We start from the raw sequence: 27,094 nt of genomic DNA, 5'->3' as shown, positions 1-27,094 counted from the left end.
AACTATAACTTACACCCTTGCTATGCACTGCTTATTACCTCACATTTTACATGACTCATTACATGTTCTATGACATTATTGGTAACATCAATCAAACATCTAAAATAACATCACTGATGAGAAGACAGTGCATGGCAAGGACGCAAGGTATAGCTAATTCAGGTAACTATAACTAGTGAATTTCAGTGTTGTTTTGAGTTTAAAACATTTGGGGGCATATTCTCAAGGAAATATCGTCACATTATCGGCACTTTATTGCAGCCAAAGTTGCAATAAAACGAACGCCCTATACACAAGCTAGTGATAACAGCCCATATCACCTGTTTACCTGCGATAGCAGCCGCAAAAAACATTGCCACAGATGACCCCCGCAACTATAGCTAATGAGATGCAGAGTAGGCGTTCTCAACGACCAGCCAGATCGGCGATAAGATCACAAAACAGGCGTTAAGGCACGTTAAGGCACGTTAGTAGCAGGATATTAACACCTGCTCCGACCTGGTGTAAAGTCAGAGGACAGCCTGCACCAGAAAAAAGGAGCCCAGCCCAGAGCTACACCTGAAGGGCAACAGATGCCATGGAGCCACTGATCATGCAGCCCGGACACTCAAGAGGGCCACAACACCCACCGCCGCCACCCCCAGGACCACACCCCACCCCCCCTGAACCCCCTCCCCCTCCCAGCCAACACTGAGGCAGCGCAAGCAAAGACAGCGACCCCCTAAAAACGCACCAACCTCGCAGACCCAACATTAGAGAATGACATTACACACCACAGGCTCAAAGGGACAACCAACTTCCCACCTCAGACAAAGCTGCTGGTGTGCTGCACCTGTTGGCCTCTGGTACCTACCAACCAACAACTGCCAGAGTCTGAGGAGTCTCACAGCCAGCCCAATCCAAGTTACTCACAACGGTTGTGGATAACATCATCAGCTTGGTACCCCACTACCTATACTTACCCCACACTGCGCAAGAACACCTGGAGACCAAGCAAGGCATCTACGCCATAGCTGGCTTCCCGCACGTTTTGGGTGCAATTGACTTCACACATGTCATACTGGTGGCCCCTGGCAACACTGAACACACTAACCGCAACAGAAAGCACACGCATTTCATCAATGTGCAGGCAATAGCGGTCCCATGGAAATCTCAACCAACGTCAACAACAACCACCCAGGCAGTGTGCATGATTCCTACATCTCCCGACAGTCCATCAGCAACCAGCGCTACCAGGATGGCACCTAAAGAAATGCACTGCTCATTGGCAAGTACCAAATGAACACACATCTTAACTCCACAATCACGCAACACACAACACTGCGAATGCACATGTTACAAACTCACATACAACATGCCAAACAACATGCCCACCCACCAGACATGACAGCACAACTTACCTTGGAAACCTGGGCCAGCCATGTACATAAGCCATCAAACGGCATGGCACCTCAGTCACACAATAGCTGAATGTGGGGAGAGGTGGGAACCAGGCATGTGCGAAGGAGGCAACTGACCCATGAATGAGAATGTATACAATGCCAAGTGTGGCGTGGATGTGCCGGCCAGACTCCACTATGTAGACCACACACATATCCATGTTGACATACACTGCTAGTGTATGAAGTGTAGTGGATGCCGCCATGTCACCCAGCCACTAGGGAAGATCGTTGAAATGTAGCTTGTTACGTCCCCCCGTAAGCGTGAGCGGAGTGGGCTGGCTTGGCGCACGCCAGGCCAGCGTAGGGGTGTGAATAAAAAGCATGTAACTCTGGGCGTGGTCCTCTTCCGGACTGTCTCTGCCAGGGTGGCGCCCCTCAGCCCGCCACGAGGCCGACGCCATCACCGTGAGTGGTGTTGTCTGCATTCCTGTGTGCCGGCTGCACCCCAGGCCACTGATTTCCGAACTCTACTTGCCCGCCCCTATGCTCCCAGGCCACACTGCTCACCTGCTGACACCAGCGTGTGTGGAAGAGGGCCCACCCTGTGCAAGCTCCAAGCCCGATGCACGCGAACCTGGCAACCTGCTACGACCATCATGCCCTCGGCGAGCAAGGCCCGCAGTACTCCTTTCTCGTTGATGTACTCTACCGGCATACACAGCGGACTATCAGGTCTCACATTTGGAACTGATTCTTGATTACACTATGGCAGAGAACAATATTTATGGTAGATTTTATGTCACTATACTCCCTTTGATGCGGTGCCACTAAGTCTGTGCATTGCATTACAACCACACATGTCTGTGTGCCCACGAGGACTACTGCCCTCAGCGTACGCCACGCTTGAGTAGGTCACACAATTGGAACTGAGCATTGATTCTTCAATGGCAAAGTACATATCATTGCACGCAAGGAGAGGTGTAGGAGGATGACACGTTGCAGTCAGGAGGGAAAAAGAATCATCGTTATGGAGCTGATCGGACACTACCGAAAACTGCCCTGGTGTCACTAACTCTGTGCATCGCGAGCCAACGACACGTGGCTGTGGGCCACTGCTGACCGCTGCCTCCGGTGTACACTGTGATCGAGTGGGTCACACAGTTGGAACTGAGTCTTGATTTAGCAATGGCCGTGTTCATAACATTGTACCGGCATCATCGCGGACTGCATCCCCTCTCAGCCCGGGTGCCACTAAGTCTGTACACCATCATTCATGGACACTCTCTGTTTGAACTTTGGTGGTGGGTGAGTTTATGGACAGGGGATTGTCATCATCCTCATGTAGCTGATACCTAAATGGTGGTGAAAACAAGGCTGCAGCATTCTACTCTTCCATTTGCTGCTTCTGAACAGCTTCTGCCCTTTGCATCATGCTCTGGAGGACAACCTCCACTGTCCCCCGCAGCCCTCCGCCACATTCACCTCAGACATCGATGAGGACCCGCTCAGTCCGCATGGCCCTACCTCAGTGCACCGCAAGTCACCGTCCCGTGGCGGGGTGCCTATGCCGGCCGCTGTGCATCCGGGCCCCCACACACATGCAGCACAGGCGTCACTGTTCATGTGACCCTGCCAATAAAGGGGCTGGGCGCACGTGCCCGTAGCCAGTTCCACAGACTATCTGCATGTGTCTGTGTGGTTATGATGTGTGCATGAGGGTCCTGGGCCCTACAACATTACATTGTGCTGTGTACAGCGGACGCAAACCATGTCATCGCAGGCAGCGGGTTGGAGCTTGGAGATGTAGCTTTGTCGTCAGCCACCTAATACGTAAGAGGGGTGTACTGGGCCATCGTACGCAGGTCCAGCGTGGGTTTGTGAATGGTAATTCTGGGGCTCTGGACGTGGTTCAGTAAAGAAAATGTGCAAATCCATGTGTCTCTGTCGCAGTGTGGGTCGCCTTTGTCGGGTGTAGGTGGTCCCTGATGGGACTTAGACACTCCTGTATGTGATGTAGTTCGGCTTCCATTAGCTCTGACCCCACCCGCACCTGTTCGGACACCTCTTTTTGGCATTCTGACACCTGGCATTGGAATGCGATGTGTGCCTCAGTGACGTGCTGGGAGCCAGCCATGGTGGTGGGTGCTTCCTGTTGTGTGGTCTGTGCAGGGGCTGGGGTCTCCTCTATGTAGCTTGGCTGCCCTGCTCCTGGGGGTGGGTTGCCTGAGATGTCCATGAGCTGTTGAAGGGCGTTGGTCTCGAAGGTGTGGTGGTCGTTTCCAGCATCACTGATGGGTTGTCTGGTCTGCCCTGCTGGAGGTGTTGTTTGTCCCTCTGCAATGTGAAGAGGAAATGCATGTTGACATTGTGGTGACATTTATGTTGGTGCATTGCTCTTGTTGACATGTAGACTGTGTGACAATGTACATTGTGAATGTTTGAGCAGTGCTGGCAATTTGATGGGGGACAGTGGACGTTTGGACTACGTGACAGATGTGACGTTGTACACGTATATATACATCTCACAGTTTCCTTCTCTCGTCAATGTGATTGGCCTGTTACTGCACATGAGTGGACCCAGTTGTGTCCCCTGTTCTGCAGTGTCGGTGTTGCACTTTGTACCACATTGTCGTGGGATGTGCTGTGATTGCTATGTGTGTCTGCTGTAGTGTGACACGGGGTTCAGGGACATAATCTTGGGTCATTGTGGGTGTGCAGTGTGCTACAAATCATTGGGCATGTATGTCATGGTGCCCATCTCCCCATTCCACAAGTCCCTGGTCGTTACTCACCCTGTTGATGTTGTGTCAGGTCCTCTTGAGCTGTGTCCGTACTCCCACCTCCTTGCACCGTCTCCACACTGATGACTGTGGCCTCCATTTCCTCCAGCTCCTCCTGTGGGGTAGCACTCCCACCTCCTGTCGCTGTTGCTGCCTTCCTGTTGACAACGGGTTTGTGCTTGGTTTGGCTTTTCACATCATGCCAACGCCTCTTGGCCTCCTACATTGACCTCCTCGACACTCCGACAGCATTCATGGTAGTTCAATTGTGGGTCAGTAAATTGTAGTGTTCTGTTACCTCTGTGACGCTGATCTTATGTTTCTACGGACTGCACCCCGTATTCCTCTCCCTCTTCTCCTTGGCCTTCCCCGAGCCTGTTGTTCCTTGCTGGTGGTCTGTGGGGCTTGTGGGGTTTGCGTTCACCTCTGCACTTGGCCAGGGTGCATCCATGGTGCTACGCACTTTGAAATGTTCTTGGTGTGTATTTTTGGTTGCTTTTATAGTGCATTTTCCCACCAGACGCGTGGGATTTGCAGGCCTGCCTCTGGTTTTCGCTACTTTTTGTATTGCGATTGGCTTCATCGCAACTTTTTTTGCATTCGTCTCTCGCATTTTTGAGAGTTCGTGTTGACTTTACTGCGGACATTTGATGCGTTGTCGGGGGCCTATCGCATGGTGGCTCTGTGTTGTGAACACTTAGTTAACACAGCGAGATTTTCCTGTGATAGTCTGCGAGTCCTGTCCCAGGACACCCCCGTGCCGCACGGCCACCAGCTGCTGCGTGTGCTCCTCGCCCCACTGCTGCTCGCAGAGCCTGCCTCGCTGATCCCAGCCCTCGCCGTATCTGCGGGTGCTATCTCTGTATTTGTGCCGAATTACTCTGTTTGTCTGTATTTCTCCCCATTTGTGCCTCTAACACCAGTTTTTTTCTCCCATCTGTGCTGCCTTAATCTTTTTTATCTAGTCCTGTGTTTGACGCTGTTTTTTGTATCCCCAGTGCTGTTTAGTAGTTCTCTGTCCGCCCCGCTTCCCGCCGCCGTGATCGCGGCCACGCCCCCTTTTTCTTCTGTGCCCTCCCCGCTCCCGCCTCCCAGCTGCTCCTCCCTCCCTCACACTTCACCATAAATGGCGACCGTGCGGACGCGCAGCGGGCGCGCCGATTGTGCGCCGAAGGCGCGCCAAAGGTAAGCCCGTCTGCGCCCGTCCGTGCCTGGACCGCGCCGAGTGCCAGGACCCCTGGCCCCCACCGACGCAAGACGACCCGACAGATCTACGACGCCGCCGCCCTCAACGCACTCAATGCCGGCCGGAACCCCGCCTGCTGCCGGGCTGCCCCAAACGCTTCCACGGACCCTTCACCTGCACTACCTGCAAGTTCACCTGCATCCGAACATGCACCACGCCCGCCAAGACTAACCCCAGCAGCGACCTCAACACCCGCTCCGTCCACAGACACGCCGTCGAACTCTGGAACCTGCTCGACACAACATCACCAGACGTCGCCTTCCTCACTGAAACATGGATGAACGCCTCCTCAGCCCCCGACATCACCATCGCCATCCCGGATGGATACAAGATCATCAGGAAGGACAGCGTCAACCAGACCGGAGGAGGCATCGCCATCGTCCACAAGGACACCCTCCGCATCACGACCGACTCCAACGACACCTTCACCGCCGCCGAACACCTCCACTTCCAGATCCACACCGACCCAAAGACGACCCTCAGAGGCACCCTCATCTACCGACCCCCGGGACCACGCACGCAATTCAGTGAAGACATCACGGATTTCATCAGCCCACACGCCCTCCCCTCCGCTGACTACATCCTCCTAGGGGACCTCAACTTCCACCTAGAGAACAACAAGGACCGCAACACCGCCGCCCTGCTGGACAACCTCGCAAACCTCGGACTCGAGCAGCTGGTGAACACCCCCACCCACTACGCCGGCCACACGCTTGACCCCGTCTTCTCATCCAGCAAGCACATCGCCTTCAACCACTCCACCGGACTTCACTGGATCGACCACAGCAGCGTCCACTTCAGCTTCAGAAAAACTACAACCCACCACCACCCGCAACAGGTTCCTCACAGAAGCTGGAGCAAGATCACCGCCGACCAGCTCACCACCTCCCTCAGCCAGAACCCACCCGCCAGCACACCGGACCCCAACGAAGCAGCCCGTAACTTCACGCAGTGGCTGACAGCCTGCGCTGACGACCTCGCACCACTGAAGAACCCTCCCAGCAAACCCAGAAGCAAGAAGGCCCCCTGGTTCACCGACGAACTCAAGGACTCCAAAAAGACCTGCCGCACCCTCGAGAAAGCCTGGCTCCTCGACCAGACCACGGACAACATGGCCGCCCTCAAACACGTGACCCGCAAGCACCACCAGCTCATCCGCACCACCAAGAAGAAGTCACTGAAGGACCGACTGGACAACTACGCCCACGACAGCAAGGAACTCTTCAGCATCGTCAAGGAGTTCTCCAACCCCAGCACCGGCAACAACGACATCACCCCTTCACAAGATCTCTGCAACTCCCTCGCCTCGTTCTTCCACCGCAAGATTGCCGACATCCACAACAGCTTCGGCACACATTCCCCGCACCCAACCGCCGAACCAGAGCACCCCACCACGACCCTCCGCACCTGGACCGCAGTGACCACCGAAGACACAGCCCGCACGATGAACACCATCCACTCCGGATCTCCGACTGACCCCTGCCCCCACCACGTCTTCAACAAGGCCAACACTACCATCGCACCCCAGCTTCGAGACGTCATCAACACCTCCTTCGACCACCTTCCCAGAAAGTTGGAAGCATGCCGAGCTCAGCGCTCTACTAAAGAAACCAACAGCGGACCCCACCGACCTCAAAAACTTCCGCCCCATCTCGCTCCTCCCGTTTCCTGCCAAAGTCATCAAGAAGATCGCCAACAGACAGCTGGCCGCCTTCCTCGAGACTAATGGATCCCTCGACCCCTCGCAGTCCGGTTTCAGAGCCAACCACAGCACCGAGACCGCCCTGATCGCAGCCACCGACGACATCCGAGCCCTTCTCGACAACGGGGAAACAGCGGCCCTCATCCTCCTGGACCTCTCCGCAGCGTTCGACACTGTCTGCCACCGCACCCTAGTCCAACGCCTCGGCAACACCGGCATCCAAGAGAAGGCATTGAAGTGGATCATCTCGTTCCTCGCGGGAAGAACACAGAGAGTCCGCCTCCCCCCGTTTCGCTCCGAGGCCACTGAAGTCATCTGCGGCGTCCCGCAAGGATCATCGCTCAGCCCCACTCTCTTCAACGTCTACATGAGACCTCTCGCAGCCATCGCACGCCAACACAACCTCAATATCATCTCTTACGCCGACGACACCCAGCTGATCCTCTCCCTCACCAGAGACCCCGCCACCGCCAGAACCAGCCTCCACGAAGGGATGAAAAACGTCGCGGAGTGGATGAAGAACAGCCGCTTGAAACTGAACTCAGACAAGACAGAGGTCCTCATCCTTGGACCATCACCCTCCGCCTGGGACGACTCCTGGTGGACCCCAGCCCTGGGCACCGCCCCAAGCCGACAGACCACGCATGCAACCTGGGCTTCATCCTGGACTCCTCCCTCTCGATGACCAGACAAGTCAACGCCGTCTCCTCTTCATGCTTTCACACCCTCCGCATGCTCCGCAAGATCTTCCGATGGATCCCGATCGAAACCAGGAAGACGGTCACCCAGGCCCTCGTCACCAGCCGGCTGGACTACGGAAACACCCTCTACGCCGGAACCACAGCCAAGCTACAGAAAAGACTACAGCGCATCCAGAATGCTTCTGCCCGACTCATCCTGGACATCCCTCGACGCAGCCACATCTCCGGCCACCTGAGGAACCTGCACTGGCTCCCCGTCAACAAGAGGATCACGTTCAGGCTCCTAACCCACGCACACAAATCTCTCCACAACTTGGGCCCCAAGTACCTCAACGACCGCCTGGCCTTCCACACACCCACCCGCCAGCTACGATCCGCCAGCCTTGCCCTCGCCGCAGTACCACGTATCCACAGAGCCACCGCCGGAGGCAGATCCTTCTCCTACCTGGCAGCCAAGACATGGAACTCCCTCCCCACCCACCTTCGGCTGACCCAGGACCACCTCGCCTTCAGGAGACAACTCAAGACCTGGCTGTTCCAGCAGTAGCGGCCCCCCTCCCCCAAGCGCCTTGAGACACTTCCGGGTGAGTAGAGTGCTATACAAGTGTTGTGATTGATTGATTGATTGATCGATGTTGAAAGTTGCGTTGTTAATTTTGCGATGGTTATCACAAGTTCTTGAGAATACCCCCCATGTTTTAACTGACAATTTCACCTATCTATAATGTCACTTTAACCTATGGTTTTTCAGTGACTATAGCAAAACAATACTCTTTCAGGCTTAGAGTGGCACATAAATTATGCACAAAAAGGAAGTAGGAAACCCTGGGTAGAGCCCACATTTTGGTTAGCCTTGGCTCTCCCCTTGTCTGTCATTTTTTCTCTGCCCCTCTTTCTCTCTATCTCGCCCTCTCATTCCCCTTCTATCTTTTTATATATCCCATTGTCAAAGTTGCCAATTGAATCTGATTCACAATTTTTCACAAATTGTTTGTCGAGTTCAGTATTTAAAATGGCACCCCTTAGTGATTGCCTTTTCATTTTCAGTCGCAAATCATATGCACCTCAACATTTTTCTTTCTTAGTCTGTTACTCAAATTTCACAAGTTAATTTTGCGATGGTTATCACAAGCTCTTGAGAATATCCCCCCATGTTTTAACTGACAATTTCACCTATCTATAATGTCACTTTAGACTATGTGTTTTTCATTGACTATAGCAAAACAATACTCTTTCAGGCTTAGAGTGGCACATAAATTATGCACAAAAAGGAAGTAGGAAAACCTGGGTAGAGCCCACATTTTGGTTAGCCTTGGCTCTCCCCTTGTCTGTCATTTTTTCTCTGCCCCTCTTTCTCTCTATCTCACCCTCTCATTCCCCTTCTATCTTTTTATATATCCCGTTGTAAAAGTTGCCAATTGAATCTGATGCACAATTTTTCACAAATTGTTTGTCAAGTTCAGTATTTAAATTGGCATCTCTCGTGATTGCCTTTTCATTTTCAGTCGCAAATCATATGCACCTTTACATTTTTCTTTCTTAGTCTGTTACTCAAATTTCACAAGCCTCTGGGTACCTCCTACTGCTACCAAGTATCAAGCACTTCAATTTTCTGTGAATTTTTTCCCCAAACGAAAAACTTGCAATCTGAAAACAGTTTTCAAAGTGGAAAAAAAGCTTTCTGCAGAGACATTCAGCAGTCACTTACATTGGTCAAAAATTTCAAATGTGATTGACAGGAGTTTTGAACCACTGAATTGTGGCTTTAAATAGCAGAAATAGTAGTAACCCTTTTGCACAAGCTTATTTCTCATCAACTACCAAATGGATTTATTCCAACCCAACAAAAGAACGCTTTGAATAAAGCTCTACTTTCATGCCATATTCTATCATTAACTTTAAACTGTTAACCGAAAAAATCCACTACCCTGAACCCTAAACCCATGTATTGCAACCTAGTCTTCTTATCCCTGTACCCATCACCATATAAACTGTAACCTTCACCCTGTAACCGTAGCCATGTTCCCTGTGCCCTTTATCCTGTATCTTAAACTGTGTAACCCAAATTCTTAAGAAGTACCTATTACCCTGCACACCTCTAGAAGTCACCTTGTACTCTTTACCCAATACCATACACACTGTATCCTTCTGCCTGTTCTCTTATCCCTGCATCCTTCACCTTGTAGCTTTCACCATATACTATTAGTCCAGAACTCTTAGCCGTGTACCATTATCCCTGTACCGTTTATAATTAAACTGGTACTCATACCATTAACCCTGTTACCAAAACGCTGTGCACTTCATGTTGAACCCTTCTCCCTTTACCTTTAAGCCTATACATTCACCATCAACCTAGAACTTTGTATCCTTAAACATTAACCCTATTCTCATAACCATGTGCTCTGGTCCTTTAACAGAGTAGCCTAAATGATGTACCCTAAATGATGTACCCTTAACCCTATACCTTAATACCTTTACCAAAACTCTCCAAAATTAAATTTTTACCCATAGCTCTTTATTCAACGCGCTCTTTCCAGAACCCTGTACCCTTAACCCTCAACTTTGTAATCTTAACACTATACTCTTAACCTTTAACCCTTAAATCAAACCCATGGAGATTTTCTGCCGTTGGGTATTTGTGTGCCATAGGAGAGGGACCAGTCTAGCTGTGCCAAACAATCTGATTGGCTGTCCCAACTGAGATGACAATGTTGCTGCTGCCATTACAGGATCCTGGGATTTGGTCCCCTTGTCCTGGATATGTTTAAAAAATAGGGTATATGAGACGAGGGTAGAAACACCCGACACATAGGCACTTGTGGAGGGTACTCAAGGGGACCGCAACGGGCAAAATAAAAAAAGACAATTGTGCAGTAGGTACTGCGGTATTCCTGCAGGACCTATTGTTACCTTCTAGTAAGGTACCATGGTACTGCAACGAGAGCAGCCACAGAAGGTTCAATTCACCCCCTTAGTACTGCAGTACTGTGCAGGTTTCCTTGTGGGAGATTGAACGCTACCATGGTACCATGGGCTAGAAGCGTGAGGAGCAGGTACTGCAAGAGGACTGTGATACCCGCACAAAATACAAAAAAAAACTGTGGGTGATGGCTGTCTGTGGGAGGTTGGGTGCAGAGCTTGGGCAAAGGCAATGTGCGGTGGAGGTTTGGTGCCTGCTGGGTGGTTGGGCGTCATGGAGGGGTTGTGTACAGGGCTTGATCTAAAGTCAGGCCCTGCGGCAAAACCTGTGATACGCACGCCGAAGGCTGCATGGAGCAGAGGAGTTGGCTGAATATGATTAATAAAAAAAAAATTCACTGAAAACAACTAAGATTAGAGTTGATTATGTTAATAAGATCTTGCCTTACAAAAAAAAAAAAAGAAATTCACTGAAAAACCCAAAGGTTGCTGTGATCATTTAAAGTTATGTACGGTAATGAGATGTTAGCTTATGTTATAAAATCTTTAAAAATTTGCTGAAAATGATGTAATTTAGCATGTCATAAATGATGCAATATGTAAGCTCATAAGAACGGCAGAGGCACTAGCTATAGTCAGCTCAGTAAATTATAACTCGTGCATTTCATTGGTTCTGTGGTTTTTAAACATTATGGTTATCTCATTTCAAAAACCAACTATAACATAACTTTAACCCTAGACTGTTTCAGTGAATTTCTGTTTTTTTAACATAAGCTATGAAGTTATCATAATATCTACTTATAATGTCACTCTAACCTTTGTTTTCAGTGAACTTCTATTGTTTATTTTATCATCCCCCTCAGGCAACCTGTGGTCAAATCCCTTGCAGGACACGGCTGTTGGCCATTCACAGCTCGGGGTTAGCTGCAGGGCCTGGCCTCCAGCAAGGCCCAACATCCAACCCCCTCTGGGCACCAAAATTCCAGTGGTGGCCAACCTTACAAGGGTGTTCAACCCCAGTCTACTGCCATAGCGATCAGCTGTGCACAGCAGTGGGTTGGCCCTCTGCGCAACCCACTGCCTGTGGCCAACCCCTATTCTGTAATTGTGCATGACCTAAGGCCTGCACAATGACTGCAGTCTATAGAGTTGCATGATGAACTAGCAGGTGTAGGACTCTGTTAAGGAAAAGGTCCTTTTAGATGTTCACCAGGTGTGGGTACCAATATGGTAACAACCTCAGTTTTACATGTTGTCATCAATGCAGTGGATGGAGGCTGAGTTGGGCACTGATATTGCCATATTTATTAGCTGTATTCAACACCGTTGACCATACCTACTCCAATAGCGCTTAGATGACTCCATTCAAGGCATTGCTCCATTAGCTAGAATTATTTTTGTCAAATCACATGCAAGTGGTATCATGCTCTTCTGAAACTAAACCTATTTCTTGGGGCCTCTCCCATGGCTACTCTTCTTTTTATTCTCTGGTAGTTCCGGCTCACTCACATGATTGAAGAACTAAGATTGCTGCTCGATTCCTGTTTTACGCACAGAACCTGATGAATATCAAAAATCCATGTCTTACTAGCAATTATTGTCTTCCGCAAATACATTTTAATGCCTTAAAAATGTCACAATTTCACTATACATGGTCGGAAGGAATACATGACGTTATTCCGCAAACTTTAATCCCGCATACCATGACTCCGCATTTATTACAACACATGAGCCATTACTCCACAGTACCATCACTCCTCAATCTTTTCCCCCGCATATAACTTTACCACGCATGCATTTAGTACGCAAAGGCATGTGTGGTGAAGTTATGAACTTAGTAAACTTAGTAAATGTACTTACCACATATATATATATATATATATATATATATATATATATATATATATATATATATATATACACATATATATATGTATATATATATATATATATATATATATTACTTCGAATCTTCTGATTCCCACCTTATGTACAGAAGTCACGGCACCACAGCAGCAGTAAGTTTAAGTTATTTATTCTTATATAACACCATGTGCATTAGCAACAGGACGGCCTACGCGTTTCGACTATACTTAGTCTTCAACTGGACCATAGAGTCCTATGTGTCTAGACAATTTATACTGTGCTCTGTGTAAGTACCCTCATCAGTTTCCAAACATTTTTAAAAACAACTAGAGTTCCAATCTTGAGCATATTTACAAGGCCCATTGTCAACGCCATTTTGCACTGAGTTTTCAATTCCAACATCACAGTTCTATAGTAAAGTACTTTTAAATGATTTGTGTGGAAGAAAAAACGGTTTGAAGTGCAGATATGTGAAAAAAGAGAAAAGATGTCGTCCATAGGTTTTCCATTATTCCTATTGAAGTACTTAATGTTCATTTCTGGAATTCTATGTATGTTACAACCATCTATACATTTATACATATATACATTTTTGCATTTATATATTTCAAATTCATGTGAAGTACATGTCTGTATTATAAATAAACACAAAAAGAAAAGAGATTTAATTAAATCATCCAATTAAATGGTCTACGGCAACTAAAGTCTAATTTCTCGTTGTATATGTAATTACACATATCCCTAATTATTTTACAAGATAAACATTATTGTTATTACTTCTTCTAGTGAAGTACAGTTTTAGAAGGGTGCTAATATGCATAAAACAATGTGTGTATTAAGGATATAAATATATCATATATCACATTTATACTTCAGTCCATGCCAAGACCATTGAAAAAAGAAGGTGGATTTCATTCACCTATTTATGAGGTTGTAACTACCAGAATTCCTATAAAATGCAGGTTTTTCAATGATTAACACAATAATGGAAAACAATGACCAAAAAGTAAAAGACTCAAAGGTAAAAAACTCAAAGGTAAAAGACTCAAGAGTATGTATATATATATATATATATATATATATATATATATATATATATATATATATATATATATATATATATATATATATATATACATATATATATATATATATATATATATATATACTTAATAATGCATATGTATATAAATATATATATTTTACATTTATAATTTTTTACAAATATTTTTTTAATATATATATATAATATTCTTTAAATTACTCTTTTCCCCCTAAAAACTAATTCCACCCTGCTCCCTTAAAATACCCCAGCACCCCAAAATCCTAACCCACCCTTACTCCTTAAAATACCCCAGCACCCTTAAACACTAACCGATCCTGACCCTAGAAATACCCCTGTACCCCAAGACCAAAACCTAGCCCTGAACCCTAAATTACCCCTGTACCCCTAACCCCAAACCTACCCCTGAACCCTAAAAATGCCCATGTACCCCAAAACCCAAACTTACCCCTGAACCCTAAAAATACCCCTATACCTCAAAACCCAAACCTAGCCCTGAACCCTAAATTACCCCTGTACCCCTAACCCCAAACCTACCCCTGAACCCTAAAAATACCCCTGTACCCCAAAACCCAAACCTAGCCCTGAACCCTAAAATGCCCCTGTACCCCAAAACCCAAACCTACCCCTGAACCCTAAAATACCCCTGTACCCCAAAACCCAAACCTACCCCTGAACCCTAATAATACCCCTGTACCCCAAAAACCAAACCTACCCCTGAACCCTAAAATACCCCTGCACCCCAAAACCCAAACATACACTTGAACCCTAAAAATACCCCTGTACCCCAAAACCCAAACCCAGCCCTGAACCCTAAAAACACCCCTGTACCCCAAAACCCAAACCTAGCCCTGAACCCTAAAAACACCCCTGTACCCCAAAACTAAAACCTACCCCTGAACCCTAAATATACCCCTGTACCCCAAAACCCAAACCTACTCCTAAACCATAAAATAGCCCTGTACCCCAAAACCCAAACCTACCCCTGAACCCTAAAATACCCTTGCACCCCAAAACCCAAACCAAGCCCTGAACCCTAAAAATACCCCTGTACCCCAAAACCCAAACCTAGCCTTGAACCCTAAAAATACCCCTGTACCCCAAACCCCAAACCTAGCCCTGAACCCTAAAAATACCCCTGTACCCCAAAACCCAAACCTAGCCCTGAACCCTAAATTACCCCTGTACCCCTAACCCCAAACCTACCCCTGAACCCTAAAAATACCCCTGTACCCAAAACCCTAACTTACCCCTGAACCCCAAAAATACCCCTCTACCCCAAAATCCAAACCTAGCCCTGAACCCTAAAAACACCCCTGTACCCCAAAACCCAAACCTAGCCCTGAAGCCTAAATATACCCCTGTACCCCAATACCCAAACCCACCCTTAAAATATCCCTGAACCCCTAAAACATATACCCCAACACCCCCAAACTAAAACCATATACTTACCTTAAACTTAAATTTTAAAAACATATGCTTTTAGCATTCATGCATTTACAACGAATTTCGTTGTAAAAGCATGCATGGTAAAAGCATATAAAATGTAATGGTATGCGTTATATTAGTATTGCGGAGTAATGGTACTTGCGTTGTAATGGTATGAGGAGTGAAGGTATGCGGAGTGAAAGTTGCAGAGTGAAGGTGTTTTACCGGTCGGAATACGTTTGACCAAGTGTTCTCAAAGTTGTGCCTGCTTCATAGGCGGCAGAAAAAAAGGATTTACACTTAAATTTGTCTTTAATCTACAAATGCTACTTATTGACCCTGGTATAATTTTTGTATAGGAAATTCCTGATATACACTCTTGAAAGAACACTTCTATCAGCCTTAAACGTTAGTGTGTATCTTCCTACATTGAGATATAAAAGCTGGAGATACTCATCAATTTGAATGTGAGACTTGAGTTTCGGTGTGAAAGGTGAATTACAAAAAATAAATATAAATCGATCCAGAGCACTCTCGACATTGAGGGCAAAGCCAACTGGAAGCACAGAAAGTATTTTTAGAACAGATCTGGATCTTGAGAAGATTAAAGCAGTCCCATGGGAAAATGTTCTCTGGTGCTTTAACTTAGTACCACATCCCTACATTATAGGTCAAAAGGCAACAACCCTTGCTTCGACCACCGACCACATATATTTTCCCTGGAGGTTTCCAGCGTATGTACTCTAACAAAAAAGAACAAGAATGAAATTTGGTCTTGGTACCAAGACCGAGATTAGAAGAAAGCAACTGCGTTCAGGCCTCTAGAACCAATGACCACTTCTATTTTCTTTTCAAATGCACCTCGGCACTACCATATGCTCCTCATCCTTTAAGCAACATGTAGGTCCCACACATTGTCATAGGGCAATGATCTTCAAACATTTTAGTGCTGTCCTCCCTTGTGTAAAACAATTTCCTTGGACCCCCAAATAAAAGCATACTTTCTCACAATTACATAATAAAATAATAAATACAGAAAGCAAATGGAATGATTCTGTGGGGCTTGAGATATACAAAAAAGTGATGGATGGAGTGCTTCAATTAATCTCAGCCACTTGTATTTACTTAGGGGCACATCCCAGTTCATCGCTATTTTACCCACCATACCACCTCAAAATAGACTGACCCATTTGCAAATCAGCCTTTCTCATACTCCAACTGAAACAGGCACCCTTATCATCAAGCCAGGTCTATCTGAACCAGAATGCAATCCAAGACCAGTTTCGATCTATGTGGTCCTCTTCAGTCATGTGCAGCATGGTTCTGGTGGCACAGTGAGGACAGGACCCATGTATGGGCAACCCCCGTAGCACTTAGGACATCAAAAGACATGAGGAAAAGAAATGTAATGCTATGAACCCCAGTATGTACATAGGGGCTGATTACGATGTTGGGTGGAAACATTCCGCCCGACCCTTACTTGGAATCGTGACCGACTGACTCGCAGCAGTGGTTCCACCTGCCCGATTACGTTGCAAACGAACACTGTTTGGTTGGATTCCGATTGTTTACTATAGGAGCTTGTGTTCCGCCCGACAGCACAAGCTCTTATGGAGAAATGGGGTGTGTGTGCAACTTGTTGCGGGCACCCTACGGTGCCTACCACACAGTGCAGGGTTTTACAGGGGGGTCCCTTAGGTACTCCCTCAGCCATCAAGCAGAGGCCGCAGGATGAAGGGGGTCTTGATCGGGGCCCCGAACGTCACTGTCCGGCAGCCTTTTTGTGTCGGACAGCCTGACTCGGAAAGGCTGTTGGAAATCGACATTGGAATCACGAGGTCAGAAATGCTGTCCATAGAGGTGTACGATGCGGGTCCGAACGACACCAATTCTCTGAGAGCCTGTCAGAACTGATTCGGAATGACCGCACGGTTAACCTTCCGACCACGAACATCTTAATCGGTCGGGCGGATTGTAAACCGCCGAGGAGTTTCCGACTTTCGGGAGGAAGCTTTCTGCCTGACATCATAATCGGCCCCTAAGTTCTTAGGTAATTTTTAAGAATTGCTAGAAGCAGATCGCAAAAGAACATACAACCACCTCAAAAAATTAAAAGCATTAACGAGAGATGGATTTTGCCTCCATTCTTTTGTTGATACTTTTTTACAGGCAGTTAATTAGGGAGCAATCGTAGTACGCCACCTTTAGAATAGTTTAATTGCTCATAAATGATAAAGACATTGACTACGCAGACACTGCGTCAAATACGGTGTTACACGGTGTTGCATGATGTAACCCATTACACATTCAGAAGGCAGCTGAAGACCTGGCTGTTCACACTCTAAATAACTGAGTCACCCATCCTATTTCCTTTCCCTGATGCCCCTTTTCGGCTCTTTATCCATTCATTGCTAAGACACCCTCGGGTAATGCGTGCTCTATAAAATTATTTCATTCATTCACATAATGTATTATAATCTGACAAATGCAATAAAAAAGACCATTACCCCCTCTTAGGACCTCCTCGTCACAGTCATTACCATAGTGAGGAAGTTCCGCCTCCCAATAGGCACCTAAGATGATAGTCTGCTTTTTCTTTTTATATATAAGCCCCTCACACCCGCCTCCATGTCTGCTTGTTTTCCTGTGCCGAGACAGGTGAGATCCCACGCTAAGAGCTTGCGGTAAGATACTTGTTTGTTTGAAATTATTTGTTGTGCTATTTCATGCTATTTCGACTGTCGGAGCATGCTTCCATACCCCATTGAGGTTTTCGGTGGTCGTGTGCACATAATTGCACCGCTTGCGGCATTGCTCCCCTGGCAAGGGCTTCGCTGGGGCAGGAAGCATTTTCTGTGCTGGGATGGTCCTGGCAGCAATTGAACCCCATGGTCGTGTCTGGTTGTAGAGGGCTGTGGGGAAGTTGGCACCCAAAGTCTTGTGGTGAGTGAGACTTGGTTGCTGGAAGACAGTTATAAATAGGATGTTGTTGCTGGGCACCACATACTTCCTGCTTGAATTGTCAACTTGTGTTGTATCATGGAGAATGAGGAGTCTCTGCCTACACCTGAGAAATCTGTTTTCAAGAGGAAGCATTTCCAAGACTTGAAGGAGGATGATTTCTTGCAACTTTTCAGGGGTGATTTGCAGGATTTAATTAATTTTGTGGTACTGGCTGCCTTGGCTGAGCCTCATGCAAAATAACAGAAAGGGGATGGTGATGATGAGATGGACAATTGCCCTAAGGGCAGATATGTGCAGGGCAAGTTTTTCTCTGATATGTTTGCACCTATTTGGGACGTTCTGGGTTTTAAGTCTAAGGGGCCCATTAGGATGTCGGGCGGATTGCCCCCGGTTGTTGAATCTTCGCGAATATCTCAAAGAAGATGGCCCGCTCCGCTCCTTCCCTGAAAGTCTTGGGAAGATTCGTCAAGCGGGGGCTGAGAAAAAAAGGGGGTCCCAAAACGTGTTTTCCCCATGTTAATTTCCATATGACGATTAGACACGGCTACAGCCCGAACGGCTGAACGGAACTACAAGAAATTTGGCAATATGGTAGAGTCTGGTTCGCAGATCGCCCTTTTGTTTAAATGGTGTATATCCCTCCAGTAGTTGTTGAGAAAATCAAATGTGAAAAAATTTATATACCTGGGCGGAGCCTAACCACACATCTCATCGTGAGATCTGATTGGCTATCAGCACTTCATCCAAGAAGTGTTGGCAGCCATCTCGGGACCAATATACATGATAGCACCTCAGTAAAAAGCATTGAAGTTAATAGAAGGTTTTACGACTTTAGTTACATTATAAATCATTTGTTGATGGTACCATACTCATTTTAGGAATTGTGGTGTGTTCTAAGGTGATTTTACCATGTGACAAAGTATTCTGCTGGGATATCATGAATCATGTTTGAAAGAAAACTATTATCTCATGCTTTTCCCACAGTGGTTTGGAAGGGGATCTATAAGCTAAACTGAAAGCATATTTTCTATAAATTCACATTATCTTTCTCAGTCATGTGAGAATGAAGTCTGACATTCTCAGTAAAACATGTACATCCAACAAGGACAGAGACTGTCAGTTGATTCCTTTGTGTTCTACTGCAGCTTCCCAGAGTGTTCTAAAGAACAACTAAAGCGCTAAACGTCCTACTTATTACAAAGGTATGACACACCTGAAGCCATCTTGATTGGAATAAAGTGGTAACTCTTAAAACATTTAATTTCAAAAGGAACAAAATGAGTGGGTTTATTTTGCCATAGAAAGTATGAATAGTGCTGCAGAAAGAAAAATTAGGGCACAGTTTGAGTGACTTCTCAAATCCTCTTCTATTTCATTAAAAAATTCTGACATGCAGTCTCCCAAGATGGCCACCAGAGACAAAAGAGCCCAAATGTAGCCCAAATATCACCCAGATGTAGCCCAAGTATAGCCCAATGACAGAATGTCCCAGAGTGTTCTAAAGAACAACTAGAGCGCTAACAGTCTTACTTATGACAAAAGTATGGCACGCCAGAAGCCATCTTGATTGGAATGAAGTGGTAAGTCTGAAAACATTTAATTCAAAAAGGAACAAAATGAGGGGGTTCATTTTGCCATATAAAGTATGATTAGTGCTTCAGAAAGAAAAATGAGGGCACATTTTGAGTGACTTCTCAAATCCTCTTCTATTTCTATTTAGTTACATTATAAATCATTTGTTGATGGTACCATACTCATTTTAGGAATTGTGGTGTGTTCTAAGGTGATTTTACCATGTGAAAAAGTCTTCTGCTGGGATATCATGAATCATGTTTGAAAGAAAACTATTATCTCATGCTTTTCCCACAGTGGGTTGGAAGGGGATTTATAAGCTAAACTGAAAGCATATTTTCTATAAATTCACATTATCTTTCTCAGTCATGTGAGAATGAAGTCTGACATTCTCAGTAAAACATGTACATCCAACAAGGACAGAGACTGTCAGTTGATTCCTTTGTGTTCTACTGCAGCTTCCCAGAGTGTTCTAAAGAACAACTAAAGCGCTAAAAGTCCTACTTATTACAAAGGTATGACACACCTGAAGCCATCTTGATTGGAATAAAGTGGTAACTCTTAAAACATTTAATTTAAAAAGGAACAAAATGAGTGGGTATATTTTGCCATAGAAAGTATGATTAGTGCTGCAGAAAGAAAAATTAGTGTAGGATAAACAGGAGAAAACCCATAGACCAAGTTGGGATGGGTGTACAATGTAAATAAGAACAATTCCCAACAGGTATCAATTGGAAGACAATTTCAACAGGTGTATGCAATATGCATTACAAAAGAAAGAAATTAAGGAGTCACTGCAATTTTTGAAAAAAGCGGGTATTATTCACCACTTTAAGAGCAAGGCGGGTCTGTTGCAAAGTTATACAGTTAAACAGCACTGTATACATCAAATGGGGTGACAACCCGGTGGCACTTGGTGAAGGTGATATATACATGAATATATACAGTGAATAGTGGAAGTGCTGGGGTGAAACAGCGTGGTCGGCGCGTAGTGACAGTAAGTGAAATATACAGAGTAATGGCTCCAGGGATCAAGTTGTAATCACTTAAAACAAGAATAAGTCAATTTCCAGGAGTACAAAACAAGTAGGGCGCCATAAAGTTAAGCTGTGTGGTCGACGGCGTTTCGATCCCCGTCAGTCGGGATCGTCATCAGGACTGGGTTGTCGAGGGAACAGTGCTGTGGGGTAAGAGAAGGGCTAATCAGTGGAGGTGGAAGTGGCCGTATTTAATAAGGGGCGCGCTAGTAGCTCGCAGGTGGGAAACTGCTGGGAGAGTAGGGGTGGCCCTGTGCGTAAGGTAAGCGCAGGCGGCATGCAGGTAGCTGGCATGTAACTACGGAGTTAGCTAGGGTGTCTGAGGTAAGCGCAGGCGGCGTGCAGGTAACTGGCAAGAAACTACGGAGTTAGCTAGGGTGTCTGAAAGACGGCTAGAAATGCAGGTGGCAAGCAGGTAACTGGCGATTAAGGGCGAAGCTAACTAGGGTCTCAGAAGGTAACAGACGGCTTGAATTAAAGGCCGGGTCTGGTGGTGATGGACAGGCGCAGGGACTGTATATAGGTATACAAAAGCGTGTAGCAGTTTACTAGCGCCAGGGTGAACAACATGCTGGCAAGGATAGCTCACTTACATGTCCGCCAATGGTAAATTCATGCTGAGGAAGGGGCTGGTGTGTAAGGTCCAATGCTGCACGGAGAGGGAAGCTTAAATTAGATAACAGTGGGGCAAAACAGTGAGAAAGCATGTCCCCAACAGGTAACCAATAATTACCTGAATAGCGATTTGGAAGGCTTGAGGCAGCGGAGGAAATCGGCTTCTGGGAAAAGCTAAAGGGGCAGTGATGGTTAAATGTCCGGGTGTAACAGGGCTGGACGAGTCAAGGGGGGTCACACAAAGTGTGCGAGTGGCTTACCTGAATGAATCAGGACGTCGGGTCGGCTATCACGAAGGGCAGCTTCTGGCAATGAAGGCGGGAGCTGAGCGCGGTCCGGTGGTAGCTCGTGAGAAAGCGGGTTCTGCCTGCGAAACGCGTCGAGCGAAGCTTATTTGAAATAAACCACGTTTGTAAGTGCAAGTGGCCCGGATTATCTTTTCTTAAGGAGAAGTGTTGTTTGATGTTAAGGGATTCGCTATCCCAGTCGAGGCCCGCCATTGCAAGAGGCAGGGGCCCTAAGCGAATGCTGAGTGTTGAATAGATATATAGATATACACATACATATATATAAATGCATATATATATATATATATATATATATATATATATATATATATGTGTGCGTGTAGAGAGAGGTAGAGAGGTAGAGGTGTAGAGGTAGAGGTGTAGAGGTAGAGAGGTAGAGGTAGAGAGGTAGAGACTAGTAGAGAGAGAAGTAGAGAGAAGTAGAGCGAGGTAGAGCGTGAGTAATAGAGAGTAGAGAGTGAGTAGTAGAGAGTAGTAGAGAGCAGCAGAGAGAGTAGACAAGAGTTAGAAGTAGAGAGTAGTAGAGTGAATAGTAGAGTGAGTAGTAGAGAGTAGTAGAGAGTGAGTAGTAGAGAGTGAGTAGTAGATGGAGTAGTAGAGAGTAAGTAGTAGAGTGAGTAGTAGAGAGCAGTAGAGTGTGAGTAGTAGAGAGTAGTAAAGAGTGAGTAGTAGAGAGTGAGTAGAAGAGAGTGAGTAGCAGAGAGAGAGAGAATAGTAGAGATTAGTAGAGAGTGAGTAGTAGAGTGAGTAGTAGAGAGTAGTAGAGAGAGAGTAGTAGAGAGTGAGTAGTAGAGAGTAGTAGCGAGTGAGTAGTAGAGAGTAGTAGAGAGAGAGTAGTAGAGAGTGAGTAGTAGAGAGTAGTGGAGAGTGAGAAGTAGAGAGTGAGTAGTAGAGAGTAGTGGAGAGTGAGTAGTAAAGAGTGAGTAGTAGAGAGAGAGTAGTAGAGAGTGAGTAGTAGAGCGTAGTAGAGAGTGAGTAGTAGAGAGTAGTAGAGAGTGAGTAGTAGGGAGTTAGTAGAGAGAGAGTAGTAGAGTAGTAGAGAATGAGTAGTAGAGAGTGTGTATTAGAGAGTAGTGGAGTAGTAGAGAGAGAGTAGTAGAGAGTAGTGGAGAATATTCCAAAGTGTGGCACAGCACCACTTGCACAACACGTCCAATCAAATCATATCACTTAGAGTCCTTATTGAATCTTGGTGTATATTCAAATGCTTTTATTTTCCTTAAGTTTATGTACCACAGCCCGCCGACGCGTTTTGTTCTGTACAACAGAACTTCTTCAGGGCGTTCTCATTTCCTTCAAGTTATGTTGGTATCCTGTTGTCATTTAACTAGATATTTCTTCCAAATGTTAGACGAGTCGTAAGTACATTCTTATTCAAAGTGACTAGGTATCAATTTTACCCACACAATTCGGGCAGACTTGAGTAATTTATAGCATCCTCAAAGTCAGTCTTTCAAAAATTCCAAAGTATAGGACATGATAATCCAAATCCAAATGTTTCTCAAGAAAAGTCATTTTCAATCGTTCGGAATATCGGCGTTTGGGCAGATATGACCCACGGACACGGTTTATGACTTTTCTTGAGAAACATTTGGATTTGGATTATCATGTCCTATACTTTGGAATTTTTGAAAGACTGACTTTGAGGATGCTATAAATTACTCAAGTCCATGGATGCTGCTGGGAACGCCCCCAGCAACACCCATTGCACGCCCCTTTAACGCAGGACACTGCGTTAAAGGGACTGATATTTATCAGGCAGGATTATGCCACAAAAAGTGGCTTAGTCCTGCCTGATAAATATCACTCAGTCTTCTGCGCCACCGGAACGTCACAAAAAGTGACGTTCCGGAGGCGCAAGGGGCTCGTAAATAAGGCCCCATAGGTTTCATACTCGTTATAGTAAGGAATTAGCATTTAAAAAACCTTTGAAATTCACTGAAAAAAACATAGGTTTCACACCAGTTATAGTTAGCTGGACATTTTACTCATACAAAACCATTGAAATTCCCCCATTATAGTTAGTTGTACTCAGTGATGTCATTTGAGATGTCATCAGTGGATCACTGACATAATATCGACGGACAGAATATCTACTAGCAAAAATATCGATGCCAAAATATCGACAGACAGAATATCGAGTTTGTATCTACAAACAGGTAAGTACAAAAATATCGAGTCAAAAACAGTGTTAAATTAAATTAATAGTTAAAATTAATTACTAAAATATATTTAAAAATACTTAAATTAACTTATAATAATTAAATAATTAATAAAAGTTATTAAAAAAAATGTTTACAATCATATTTGTTAAAACATATATATATAGTAACATTATATAATTAAATAATATCCAATATTATTACCGTAGCATAGCAGAAGTGTAAAAAATACTATTCCCACTCCAGAGAGTGCAACAGTAGGGAAAGCGTTGGATAGCGTAGAGTTAAAAATGACTATTCCCACTCCAGTGAGTGCAACAGTAGGGAAAGCGTTGGATAGCGTAGAGGTAAAAATTACTATTCCCACTCCAGAGGGTGCAACAGTGGGGAAAGCGTTGGATAGTGTAGGGGTAAAAATTACTATTCCAACTCCAAAGAGTGCAACAGTAGGGAAAGCGTTGGATAGCATAGGGGTAAAAATTATTATTCCCACTCCAAATAGTGCAACAGTAGGGAAAGCGTTGGATAGCGTAGGGGTTAAAATTACTATTCCCACTCCAAATAGTGCAACAGTAGGGAAAACGTTGGATAGTGTAGGGGTAAAAATTACTATTCCAACTCCAAAGAGTGCAACAGTAGGGAAAGCTTTGGATAGCGTAGGGGTAAAAATTACTATTCCCACTCCAGTGGGTGCAACAGTAGTGAAAGCGTTGGATAGCATAGTGGTAAAAATTACTATTCCCACTCCAGAGAGTGCAATAGTAGTGAAATTAAATACTTCATATATTATTTCAATAAATATAAATTAATATCTATAAAAATTAATTAAAAGTAATTACCAATTTAATATAATATAATAATTGATCAATTAAAATTAAAAATTAAAATTAATTATTACAATTATTTACCTATTAATACAAAATAATTACAAATTAACAATTAACAATTTTACAATTAAAATCTGAATAACAATTATTTGTAATTAAATACAATTAAATAAATTGATTTATTTAATTAATTATAAATAAATAACTTCCCACCCTATTCCCCTATAAACCCGCTACAGAAAATAAATTAGTAAAATTAACATAATTAACAATTAATCAATTTATTAAAATTAATTGCCAATAAAAATTTAATTAATTACCAAATATAAATTAATTACCAATTAATTAAAATGAATACCAATAAATAAATGTACATATTTAATTAATTATAATTAAATTACTTCCCACCCTATTCCCCTATACACCCACAACCCGCTACAGAAAATAAATTAGTAAAATTAACATAATTAACAATTAATACATTATTTAAAATTAATTGCCAATTAAAATTTAATTATTTACCAAATATAAATTAATGATCAATTAATTAAAAATTAATCCAATAAATAAATTTACATATTTAATTAATTATAATTAAATTACTTCCCACCCTATTCCCCTATAAACCCACAACCCGCTACAGAATGAAATTACGCAAAAATTAAAAAAACAAATTTCATTAATTAAAATAAATTAGAACATAAATACACACTTTTCACACATATAATAACATAAAAACACTATAAAAAATTTGATATTATTAAAAATTCGATAATTTTAATAACCTATATTATATACTTCGATATTTTAACTGTCTATATTTTTAACATTCGATATTACATTACTTACCTTAAAAACGATATTTTTGATGTCTATATTCTGTCCAGTCGATATTTTGTCCAATCTATATTTAAAACTCGATATTATGTCCATTCGATATTTTGTAGTCGATATTTTGACTATTTACCGTCATCAGTGGTGTCATCAGTGATGTCACTGACTATGTCATGAATGATATAATATGTGACATCATCAGCAGTGGATTGCGGGCGCGCGAGTTATAGTGAGTACAACTAACTAGAACGGGGGAATTTCAATGGTTTTGTATGAGTAAAATGTCCAGCTAACTATAACTGGTGTGAAACCTATGGTTTTTTCAGTGAATATATATATATATATGTTCAATAAAGCGTGTTTACCCCTTGGAATCCCCTCTGGCCTCTGATTTCTTCGTGAGGAGGGATGTTTCGCTATATATATATATATATATATATATATATTACCTACTGGCGGTCGCCAGTAGGTATATATAGTTAGGATTTTTTCTCTATGGGATTTTTGAAAATTCTATGTCTAATAACTTTGGCGTTTGTGGACGGAATTGGCTGAAATTTTCAGGAAAATGGCACATTTTGTTTCTGAGCAGCCCTTGAAAATTTGGGGGGGGTTCGTCAAGGGGGGGCCGAGAAAAAAGGGGGGTCCCAAAACGTGTTTTTAACATTGAGTTTTCCATAGGGCGGTTGGCCTCACTTTTAGCCCGAACGGCTGAATGGATTTGCACGAAACTTGGCAAAATTGTAGGGACTGGTAGCCCGATGTGCCTTTGCTAGGTCTCAATATATGTGCTCCAGTGGATTTTGAGAAATTAACGTTCAAAAAAAGATATATATCTGTAACAGCGGACCGGGCAGCGCTCCGGTTCGCGGACTTTTCGCGGTACGGAGCTTTGTGAAGCGAAGCTGATTGGTTCTCCGGCGTCTGTGAACATTCCAAATAGTCCGTAGCGGCCGCCATCTTGTCTCTCGGTAGGATCGAGAGACAAGAGGAGGCCAAAGCGAAGGGGCAAATGACCATAAGGGGGCATAGTAGATCCTCGCTGACCCCCTAGGTTTGATGTGGAGGTTTTAAAAGGGCCCCGCGGGGCAAAAAAAAAAAATAATAATAATAATCGAACGGCTGAATGGATTTGCACGAAACTTGGTAAAATATTAGGGACTGGTAGCCCGATGTGCCTTTGCTAGGTCTCAATATATGTGCTCCAGTGGATTTTGAGAAATTAACGTTCAAAAAAAGATATATATCTGTAACAGCGCTCCGCTTCGCGTAACGGAGGTTTGCGAAGCTGATTGGTTCTCCGGCGTCTGTAAACATTGCAAACAGTCCGTAGCGGCCGCCATCTTGTCTCTCGGTAGGATCGAGAGACAAGAGGAGGCCAAAGCGAAGGGGCAAATGACCATAAGGGGGCATAGTAGATCCTCCTTGACCTCTTAGGTTTGATGTGGAGGTTTTAAAAGGGCCCCGCGGGGCAAAAAAAAAAATAATAATAATAATCGAACGGCTGAATGGATTTGCACGAAACTTGGCAAAATTGTAGGGACTGGTAGCTCGATGTGCCTTTGCTAGGTCTCAATATATGTGCTTCAGTGGATTTTGAGAAATTAACGTTCAAAAACAAGATATATATCTGTAACAGTGCTCCGCTTCGCGGAGATAAATTATATCTGTATTACCTAGCTGTTGCT

The sequence above is a fragment of the Lissotriton helveticus genome, chromosome 5_1, assembly GCF_964261635.1.
Source record: "Lissotriton helveticus chromosome 5_1, aLisHel1.1, whole genome shotgun sequence".
Classification (NCBI taxonomy): domain Eukaryota; kingdom Metazoa; phylum Chordata; class Amphibia; order Caudata; family Salamandridae; genus Lissotriton; species Lissotriton helveticus.
The sequence above is the reverse complement of the archived record's forward strand: the minus strand, read 5'-3'. Positions refer to the sequence as shown.